We start from the raw sequence: 12,137 nt of genomic DNA, 5'->3' as shown, positions 1-12,137 counted from the left end.
AATTACCGAACAATCAGTTTAATAAGTCACGGATGCAAAATACTAACTCGTATTCTCTACAAACGAATGGAAAAACTGGTAGAAGCTGACCTCGGGGGAGATCAGTTAGGATTCCGTAGAAATGTTGGAACACATGAGGCAATACTGACCCTACGACTTATCTTAGAAGCTAGATTAAGGAAAGGCAAACCTACGTTTCTAGCATTCGTAGACTTAGAGAAAGCTTTCGACAATGTTGACTGGAATACTCTCTTTCAAATTCTGAAGGTGACAGGGCTAAAATACATGGAGCGAAAGGCTATTTACAATTTGTACAGAAACCAGATGGCAGTTATAAGAGTCGGGGGGGCACGAAAGGGAAGCAGTGGTTGGGAAGGGAGTAGCACAGGGTTGTAGCCTATCCCCGATGTTATTCAATCTGTATATTGAGCAAGCAGTGAAGGAAACAATAGAAAAATTCGGAGTAGGTATTAAAATCCATGGAGAAGAAATAAAAACTTTGAGATTCGCCGATAACATTGTAATTCTGTCAGAGACAACAAACGACTTGGAAGAGCAGTTGAACGGAATGGACAGTGTCATGAAATGAGGGTATAAGATGAACATCAACGACAGCAAAACGAGGATAATGGAATGTAGTCGAATTACATCGGGTGATGCTGAGGGAATTAGATTAGGAAATGAGACACTTAAAGTGGTAAAGGTGTTTTGCTATTTGGGGAGCAAAATAACTGATGATGGTCGAAGTAGGGAGGATATAAAATGTAGACTGGCAATGGCAAGGAAAGCGTTTCTGAAGAAGAGAAATTTGTTAACATCGAGTATTGATTTAAGTATAAGGAAGTCGTTTCTGAAAGTATTTGTATGGAGCGTAGCCATGTATGGAAGTGAAACATGGACGATAAGTAGTTTGGACAAGAAGAGAATAGAAGCTTTCGAAATGTGGTGCTACAGAAGAATGCTGAAGGTTAGATGGGTAGATCATATAACTAATGAGGAGGTATTGAATAGTATTGGGGAGAAGAGAAGTTTGAGGCACAACTAAACTAGAAGAAGGAATCGGTTGGTAGGACATGTTCTGAGGCATCAAGGGATCACCAATTTAGTATTGGAAGGCAGCGTGGAGGGTAAAAATCGTAGAGGGAGACCAAGAGACGAATACACTAAACAGATCCAGAAGGATGTAGGTTGCAGTAGATACTGGGAGATGAAGAAGCTTGCACAGGATAGAGTAGCATGAAGAGCTGCATCAAACCAGTCTCAGGACTGAAGACCACAACAACAACAACAACAACAAACCTAACTAACCGAAGGACATCACACACATCCGTGCTCGAGGCAGGATTCGAACCTGCGACCGTAGCAGCAGCGCGGTTCCTTGGCTGAAGCGCTTTAGACCACTCCGTCACAGCGGCCTGCCAGCCGAACTTCATAGCAACCTTAAGATTAGGCCTTCACCCGTGTTTCATTTAAAATTCTTGTTGCTCTACATTTAGGTCTTCAGCCGCGTTTGTTTCAGAATCTGTGGCTTTAATATGTAAATCCTTGTCTGTAAGGTTTCTCTTTAATTATCTTGAATTCTTGAACGGCCTCTGTAAATGTTTATCTATAGGTTGTCTTTAATTATTCTTGAGTAACTATTTGGGCCTTCAGCCGACAAAATACTTCAAGTTTTCTTAAGATGTTTTTCTGTTGTACTGTGTAAAGGCTTATCTTTAAAGTCTCTCATTTATTACGTACAGATTTTTTTTTTTTAAAATTGGGCTTTCAGCTGAAAGAATTAACTTGAATTTTCTTTAATATGGCTTTTAGCCGGAATTTGTAAATGTTTGGCTTTGAAGAATTTCCGTAGCTCGTCTGAAATATTATTTCGGCCTTTAGCCGAGAAGATATTGTAATTTTTCAGTTGTTGCTCTAGATCTGGTGTTTTAATAGCAATCATTTAAACTTGTTCTGAAGAATTTACTTGGGCCCTCAGCCGTGTATTGATCTTTGTTGTTTTTAAGAGAAAACTGTGCATTGGTTTGAAGAATAAAGTCGTGTGTGTTGGTGTATAACTAACAGTAATTGACCTTGGCCCCTTTCTACAACCTGATCCGCTCTGTCCTGCGAAACCAGATTTCAGGCGTGTTGTGCAGAAAGGGTATAGCTACGAGTCGTAGGATGTCACTCATGTAGGTCATGCTGGTCACAGCGCTCTGGAGACGCCCAGGTGTGATTTGTGGTTGTAGCCAAAAGCAACTTACACCATAAGGTCTTGTGCGAATGTAGTCACTGTGACGCCGCTCCCACTATCTGCGGCGAATCAAAAAGCGGTCTTCATTTCCAAACCAATAGAACCTGGACTCTTCCGAATACAGTATCTGATGCCATTCCTGTTCCCAGTGACATCGTCCCATTGCCGTATAACATGGTTTTGCACGTTCGTCAAAGGTAGACGGAGAAGTGGACGACGCCCTTGTAACCCATGCCGTAATAAAGGAGACGAACTGTAGCCCTGACAATGTAGGATGTGCTTTACTGTTCCAGTGTTGCGCCAGAGCTGAGACGGACGCAGATCTGTCCTGCAGTGCCATTCGGATGAGGTGTCGATCTTCTCTGGGGATGGCCTGGGTCGTGCGACCAGGCCCATCTCGTCGTGTTCTATGGTCTTCCGTGAACCATTCTGCACATACCCGATGCAGTGCCCAAACACTTGGTTCCACAAGAGCAGCAATATCCCGGACGGATGTATCCCATTCTCTCACACCAATAACGCGGCCTCTTTCAAACTCAGTGATTCGACGGTACGATTCGCGCACACGTTTGCGAGACATCCTGCACGTCTGGTCAAGTCACACTGATTCATTACCTTCGGCTTATAGTGATAACAAGAGCCACAGGCACATTTTACTGGTAAGTGGCGTTGCTTCGCAGTATCGATGTTGAACTTGAACCTGCGGGCCGACATGGTTCAAATGCTAATAGTTTTTGCGGAACACAATAGTGTATATATCCTCTGAATATGGGCGTCCTATCTCTAGTGTTTGAAGGTGTTCTGGTTTTTTTTCTGAACACGAGTGTATCTGAATTATTGAATAATAATCATTTCATCGAAGAAACCTTTGGCACTATCATATTAATTTTATTCTGATGATTTCATGTATTCTCGGAGATTTATTAGGAAACTGTGCGCACATTGTGTGACGGCAGAGGGACCGACTGCTTATCGAAACGTGTCGTGTAAACATAATAATCTCAACAGGTTGAACCTTCAGATTTATTTTTACGAAGTTCAAATTAAAATCCATTACCACTTCTTACGTGGCAATAAATGTAGTATTTTGACTGTCAACGAGCCATCAGACAATGAGGATGTTCAGTAGCTGCGAGGGCCTGATACATCAAAAGATCATGATGCGTGATGGTATAAGTATTTAATGACAGTAATTCGGTACAATAGAAAATTTGGCTGAACCTCGATGTGCATTTGTGGCGTATCATTTATTCATGCACTGCATAATTTCAGTAAGATATAAATATTTTTCTCACTTTTATCTTCCAGAAAGGAATAGTCCACCATCATGGACGCCGCACTCAACAACTAACTCCTCTTGACTTTGTCAGTGGGCTTGGGTTGAGTTCATCTAAAGTTCCTGATGTGCAAACTCTTACGGTCGAGATGCTGTGGACGCGACGGCGGTAGAGATGTTGGTAAAGACATGGAGAGAAGGAGAGAAATCGCCTACAAGTTTTAAGAGGAACAAACGGAGCGCATGTGGTAATGTATCCGTAAAAAAAGTTAAGCCTTTCATTGCATCAAACAGTGTAGCTGTATCTACCATAGTTCCCCAGAAATACGTTTCTATCATCAGGGAAAGGCTTTACGCTCACTGAGCACATTTGGAAGTGAATCTAAACAGAATTGCATGAGCGCCCGTCACAGTATTGTGAATGGATGACCTGCCTAGAGAGCCCTGTGCGTTGAAGCACCACTTCCGGGACGAGCAGTTGTGCCGGCCCCACATAAAGTTCACCCGGTGGTTTAACTACAGGGTCGGCGTTCTGGCCAGCCTAAACGCGATTTTTAGGCGAATCCCCGCATCGCACTACCCCATTACCGCCTCCGATACTCGACTCGCAAATATTTACAAACTTTCGCTCACTTTCCTGTGAATAACACTGCACGCAGACAGCTGGAGTACAAACGTTCCCCTCCCGTGCGGATGATGGGATGGCGCAGGAAGGGCACCCGGCCACCCCTCAAATCAACCATGACAGATCTGTTTATAACCATACTGAACCTGCGCCTATGCAGGACAAAGGCACGAGAAAAATAAGACGGAGAAGAATTCTATGTGAACAGATCTCCAGTTCCTCTAGCACATGTACAACACGATACATAGGATTTAAGTGACATTAGGAAGCAGTTCCACACTGGAAGTATCATAGGGCAGGTCACTGTGGAAAAAAAACTCTTCAACGAACACAAGATAAGGAAAAGAAGAATAAGAAGTGTGAAGCGTAGATAAATTTGTTTCATTGACGTAAATCCACGGAACAAAACTTTAGCCACCCCATTTAAAGAGCGTCTGGTCGGCTTGGACCACTGTAGATTGTGTTGATCTGCCGGAAGGTCATGTGACCCTCCACGATTGATATAAGTCATGACAGGGATATTGTATATGCCAGTTGGTGGTGTGGAAGCAGCGCAAAAGTTAGGTCAGTGTGCAAACGCCACACAATGGCCGAATAAATTTTCAGGGTTTGGACTTGCCGACGCCCACATCATGAATGAAATTACCTATCAACGTGGATTACCCAACGTCTTTACAAGGAATGGTGTACATCTCGCAATCATGTAACACGTAGAGCAAATAGTGGTCGTAAAAAGATCCTAACCGGTAGTGTAATTCCTTGTCAATGACAATCTATTAAATATGCTAATTTACTTACATCGTTTACTGCTGTTGAGTTTAAATTGATGTGCCAGATAGTTGTTAGTTTTGGTAGTCTGAGGCTGGCTGTGTGGGTGATGCCCAAAAGTTATAAAAAAAGACAATCGTTTTCAAACTGGAAATGACTTGTTGCTGTTAGTGATTTTCAGGTTTACCTCAATCAGTTTCCGAATGAACATAGCGAAGGAAACTGCATGTGGCGTACATTTGAAATTGGGTAGCTCGCTAAAGGCCATTACTCAGCATGGCACGTAAAGCTATGTATTTTCAGTAGACAAACAACACAAACTTAGCAGTAGCTGTTTGCAGGACTGTACCGCGTTCCGGCTGGTCGCGGTATTGCCTCTTTTCAAATGATACAAAGCGTCGAGTGTATCAATGGGCAATGAGGCATTTAAACATCAGTGCACGGAGAGAATATGTCAAGCAGGTGCTGATGATTATGTGACGCTTCGCGGGTTTTTTTCACACCATGAACTGACACCACTGATCTAAGTTTCCCTGGCATGAGCTAGGATGACATTTACTTAAACTCTAGCTGTTCCCAGGCACGCATTACTGTAGCTCATTCTGTTTAAATGGAAAAGAAAGAAAGAGAAAGCACGTGCTAGTCTCCTACTTCTCCCGGCCTCTATTCATCTCCTCCACCCCCTCTCTTTCTCCACCTTCTCCTCTCTTTCTTTCTCTACTTCCTCCCTCCCATCTCCCCCTGCCCCTCTCTTGTTCAACTCCTTCTCTTTCCTTCTCTCTCATCTCCTCGCCCTGTCTCTGTGCACCTTTTCATCCCCCTCTCTCTCAACCTCTTTCTGCCCTCTATATACATCTCCTCTCTTGTTCAATTCCTTCTCTTTCCTCCTCTTTAACCTCCTCCCCTCTCTCTGTCCACATTTTGATCCCCCTTTCTTTCAACCTCTTCCTGCCCCATATACACTCCTGGAAATGGAAAAAAGAACACATTGACACCGGTGTGTCAGACCCACCATACTTGCTCCGGACACTGCGAGAGGGCTGTACAAGCAATGATCACACGCACGGCACAGCGGACACACCAGGAACCGCGGTGTTGGCCGTCGAATGGCGCTAGCTGCGCAGCATTTGTGCACCGCCGCCGTCAGTGTCAGCCAGTTTGCCGTGGCATACGGAGCTCCATCGCAGTCTTTAACACTGGTAGCATGCCGCGACAGCGTGGACGTGAACCGTATGTGCAGTTGACGGACTTTGAGCGAGGGCGTATAGTGGGCATGCGGGAGGCCGGGTGGACGTACCGCCGAATTGCTCAACACGTGGGGCGTGAGGTCTCCACAGTACATCGATGTTGTCGCCAGTTCTCGGCGGAAGGTGCACGTGCCCGTCGACCTGGGACCGGACCGCAGCGACGCACGGATGCACGCCAAGACCGTAGGATCCTACGCAGTGCCGTGGGGGACCGCACCACCACTTCCCAGCAAATTAGGGACACTGTTGCTCCTGGGGTATCGGCGAGGACCATTCGCAACCGTCTCCATGAAGCTGGGCTACGGTCCCGCACACCGTTAGGCCGTCTTCCGCTCACGCCCCAACATCGTGCAGCCCGCCTCCAGTGGTGTCGCGACAGGCGTGAATGGAGGGACGAATGGAGACGTGTCGTCTTCAGCGATGAGAGTCGCTTCTGCCTTGGTGCCAATGATGGTCGTATGCGTGTTTGGCGCCGTGCAGGTGAGCGCCACAATCAGGACTGCATACGACCGAGGCACACAGGGCCAACACCCGGCATCATGGTGTGGGGAGCGATCTCCTACACTGGCCGTACACCACTGGTGATCGTCGAGGGGACACTGAATAGTGCACGGTACATCCAAACCGTCATCGAACCCATCGTTCTACCATTCCTAGACCGGCAAGGGAACTTGCTGTTCCAACAGGACAATGCACGTCCGCATGTATCCCGTACCACCCAACGAGCTCTAGAAGGTGTAAGTCAACTACCCTGGCCAGCAAGATCTCCGGATCTGTCCCCCATTGAGCATGTTTGGGACTGGATGAAGCGTCGTCTCACGCGGTCTGCACGTCCAGCACGAACGCTGGTCCAACTGAGGCGCCAGGTGGAAATGGCATGGCAAGCCGTTCCACAGGACTACATCCAGCATCTGTACGATCGTCTCCATGGGAGAATAGCAGCCTGGATTGCTGCGAAAGGTGGATATACACTGTACTAGTGCCGACATTGTGCATGCTCTGTTGCCTGTGTCTAAGTGCCTGTGGTTCTGTCAGTGTGATCATGTGATGTATCTGACCCCAGGAATGTGTCAATAAAGTTTCCCCTTCCTGGGACAATGAATTCACGGTGTTCTTATTTCAATTTCCAGGAGCGTATATATCTCTATTGTTCAACTCCTTCCCTTTCCTCCTCTCGCACCTCCTCCCCCTCTTTCTGTCCACCTTTTCATCCCCCCCTGCCTCAACCTCTTCCTGCCCCCTACATACGTCACCTATCCTGTTCAACTCCTCTTTCCTCCTCTCTTACCTCCTCCCCCTCTGTCGATCATTACATCCCCCTCTCTCTCAACCTCTTCTGCCCCCTATGCACATCTCCTACTTCCCCTCCTTTGTTTATCTCCCTTCCTCCTCTCTCATCTCATCCCCCTTTCTCTGCCCATCTTTTCATTCCCCTCTCTCTCAACCTTTTCCTGCCTCCTCTATACACCTCCTACTTCCCCTCTCTTGTTTATCTCCTCCTCCTTCCTCCTCTCTCACCTCCTCCTCCTCTCTCTGTCCACCTTTTCATACCCCTCTCTCTCCACCACCTCCTGTCCCTGTAAGGGACCAAACTGGTGACGTCATCGGTCCCTAAACTTACACACTACTTAAACTAACTAACGCTAAGAACAACACACACATCCATGCCCGAGGGAGGACTCGAACCTCCGACGGGAGAGGCCGAACAGTCCGTGATACGGTGCCTCAGACCGCGCGGCCGACCAGTTAGAAACAGACTGTCCCCCATCGGGTCGTCTGGAGCACTGGGTACTGAGGCACCTCCCCCCCCCCCCCCCCTTCCCATGTCATGACTTAGTCCCAATACACAAACACAAACACACACACACACACACACATTATGTATGTATATATATATATATATATATATATATATATATATATATATATATATATATATAATCATTAGAGTATCGTGTAAGACTTTGAAGTAAATCGCTAAAGAACTTTACGAGATTTTTGACAATAACGTTTCCCTTTACGTATTAAATATTTATTTACATATGTATTCGAAAATAGGTACACAAAAACACGCACGTATTAGAATACAACGTGTGTCAAAATTTCAAGTCAACCAACCACAACCATTCGAGTTTTGCATAAGCAAATATACGTAGGCAGAATTTTTGTACGAGTATATAAAATTCCATCTTCATGATGAAATTGCAGTTGACACTTACGTCTTGAAAGATGACAACATCTGTTTCGATAGGACTGCACACATACTATTTTGACGAACACTATGGGTCTCTACCGTATTCCGAGTGCCCCACTAAATCAGCAGAAAATCACATAAAAATCCCTGGGCCTATTTGGAACAGAGAGTGAAACATAGCAATCAACGGCTCCACAGTTTGATAGTTCTACGGTATCCGATTATCTATAAATTGCTACAGCTGGGTATGGCATCTATGAAGAACCTTGTGGCCTTCCTTCCCTGTCGATCAGAGGCAATTATCACTGCTAAAAGGGATGTCGCACGGTATTAGAGCGCTGTCTTCAAAAGTGACTAATTTTTTGTGCGATGTTTTTTCAGTGGCCTACACTGTGATCGAATTATGAATGCGAAAGTTACGGGGGGACTGGTAGTAATAGATGAACATGCACCCTTTTGCAATCAATGTAGGATGCAGGGAGGCCCACCGTTGTGGCCGAGCGGCTCTAGGCGCTTCAGTCCGGAACAGCGCTGCTGCTACGGTCACACGTTCGAATCCTGCCTCGGGCATGGATGTGTGTGATGTCCGTAGGTTGGTTAGGTTTAAGTAGTTCTAAGTCTAGGGGACTGATGATCTCAGATGTTAATTCACATAGAGCCATTTGAACCATTTTAGGATGCAGGTAAATAATGTTTACTAAGGGTGAAGTATTCACGATTGAATCAGGGGTTGGAATAATTGCTCTATTGGCCGGAAAAGAACGGGATTCAGGGAGCGCTCATACGACAGCAACATAGATGCGTTGTGTAGCCACTTTAATAGAGAACAACACGTACGTATTTGGCCCTAACGAAAGTTACTCTAACATTTCATATCGAGCTGCTAAGCGGTCATGTTCACTATGTGCCTTCAGGAACTGGAAATCTATCCGATCACTATCTTGGAGACACGTCTTCTACTCATTGAATGAGTGAGTCTCATGCGAGCTAACTTTTAAGAATTAAAAAAAACATATTAATGTGATACCCGGATTCAGCTTGCTGATTTGCGTTCTCTGGGATGTTGCGCTACCTGTTGTCTACCCTACGAGTATGCTTCTTGCAATTACAACTAACAATACGGCTTATGCATTGTTTTCCGTGTTATAAGACTGTAGGGTTTTCCTTATACAGTCGGGCATAATGTGCGAGACTTGTTGGTTAGTCACAGAAGCTTGCAGTACGGCACTAAAGTGCATACATTCATGCTCACTTTTCCACTTCGTCCGACCGTAGCTCTTTCAGTTCTCCTGTGTAAAACTCAACTCAGAATTTATGTCTTCCTAGCTTGAAAACTTGTGCCCTTTGTCCTACGCCACGTGGTGAGTGTCTGGCGCCCCTTCATGTTTCGTTACCGTAGTCGGACCGCGCAAAGTTATATGAATAGTTTCGCGTCTTGCTGGTTGTATTCCTTTAGTACAGGAGGCTACCTAGCGATTCACCCACAATAGCATCTTTCTTAGTCTTTGCCTGACTCATGGTGGTGGTCGTTGCATGCCTGCAACCCCTTCCTTTAGTAAATTGGACCCCATTTGATAATACGGCGATCGTCCCTAAAATTCCTTGTCTCCTGCTATCGTGGCTCATTATGAACGAGCGTTTGGGGCAAGCTGCTGAACTCAATTCTTTCTTCCCCCACCCCCATTTGATTGTATAATTGTTCAGTATTCAACTGTTAAATAAATGAGTCCTTTAATCTGTACATTCTCCCGTTCATTGCGTGAAACCATCCTTAGTGTCACAGTAGAATAATGAAGAACTATAAAGGTTGCTATAAGGTCGTGCAGGTCTCGCGCCATTAATGATAGAATCAAGATTCAATATTGCGCGCCTGGCACGACCATTGCACGCATGACACCGATAATAGTAATAATAATTTTCAATTATCCCCCATTGATAAACTGGGAAGTGTTCACGGCTCAGTGTGAGTACGTGAGCACTAAATCCACTTGATGTGGTGGAAGTAGTGGCCTCTGTTTTACCTTGCTGGTTTAAAAAAAAGAATATAAAAAATTACAGCCCCTACACAGAGGGATAGTAACGTGTAAAATAAAACGAGCCATGGCTTTTAACATACTGAGTATTAGTTCGCTATTCAGCTGTCTAGAAGACGACAGTTCAGTGAGGTACATTCCTGTACCGCGACAGGCCTCTCCATTTGGACAGCTCCTGCCGTTGGCCAGAAACGTGAATCATTCCTACCACAGGCCTCCGCCACTGCGCGCCACGCACCGCTAGACAGAATCGTCCTACGAAACAGACCACATATATATTTGATCGCTGTACTTACAATTAAATATTACGATTTCGGTCTCAACTGAACGACATTCGACAATGAGTGAAGTAGTATTAGTTCGCTATTTAACTGTCTAGAGGACGACATGGTTTAGTCAGCTACATTCCTACATCCCAACAGGTCTTTCCATTCGGACGGCTCCTGCCGTTAGCGGGAAACATGAATCATTCCCGCCACATGCCACCGCCACTTCGCGACACGCACCCTAGACAGAATCGTCCTAGGAAACTGGCCATATATTTATTTGATCGCTATACTTACAATCAAATATTACTATCGTGGTCTCAATTGCACAGAATTCAACAATGAGCAAAGTATTGAAAATACACGATGCTGATGGCTGTGGCTGTGGCTCTGGAAATAGTAATATCTGTATAATTTTCCCTTTGTTATCACAGTATTCCACGTCAGATCCATACCTTACTTCCTTACAATTGAACATAGTCATTCTCTTTGCACATGTTCGGAACACACATACAAACTTTATACGCCTGATGCTCATGGCTAACCTATTAAGCTTCTCCTACTACTAAGTATAATACTCCGTCAATAACTGATTGCTGGTGATAGGAAACAAACTGAGCGTAAATCAGCATTGGGTGGACGTGTCTCATAAGTTTTTCCTGCGAATGGTACCACTCTGTCTTAGAAAGACGTTAAAGAAACACTGTTACTTTCACGAGTGGTCTTGGTTCTACAGGTGCTCACAAGTATCTATGTTAAAAGTTATACTGGCTTTATAAATCGAGGTACGACGTTATCTCCGAATGAAGTGGTTTTTCCAGAAAAATACTGCAACAGTGATTATAGATAGTAATTGCCGGAGTGTATATTACCAGACTGAAAGTGCCGTTACACGTCGTCAATGGGTTTAAGCTCGTAATAAAATCACCAAATTTAGAAAGTGATTTGGATAGGGAATGTGGCATGAAGCAATTATTTGCAACTCCCTCATGTCACTGCTACATATTCCTCCAGTATTTATTTGTACTGCATTCTCTCTTGATGCTACATCAGAGGTTCTGTGATATGTCCTAGGGGTTATATCTGATGGTTGACTGAGAATGATCACAAACAGCTGATTGAGGTCATAAGAAATGTACACTAGCTTTTCAGATAGCTAATGCTACATTTTCCGGTAGAAACGCTGTCTGCGATTTGGAATCAAGTCTTTCCATTCAACTACATACCTGCACTGGATCCTATGGAGAAGTGTTTTAATGATTACAGCCACTAGTGAACCATATTTCTGGCACTCTCATATCTGGAAACGAGTCACCTTTTTCGAACCTATCTGCTACAGTAAAATTTTAAACTGACCCTATTCCTCTTGCAAGTGCTGCAATTTTTGCAGCTTTGCGCATATGATCATTCCAATTTAAGTTAGAACTGAGCAGAAGTCGAAGAGAGCTATATCTACCACCTTCTGCAACCATTGCAGAAACAGAGACCTGAG

Source organism: Schistocerca serialis, chromosome 8 (assembly GCF_023864345.2).
Source record: "Schistocerca serialis cubense isolate TAMUIC-IGC-003099 chromosome 8, iqSchSeri2.2, whole genome shotgun sequence".
Lineage (NCBI taxonomy): Eukaryota > Metazoa > Arthropoda > Insecta > Orthoptera > Acrididae > Schistocerca > Schistocerca serialis.
The sequence above is the reverse complement of the archived record's forward strand: the minus strand, read 5'-3'. Positions refer to the sequence as shown.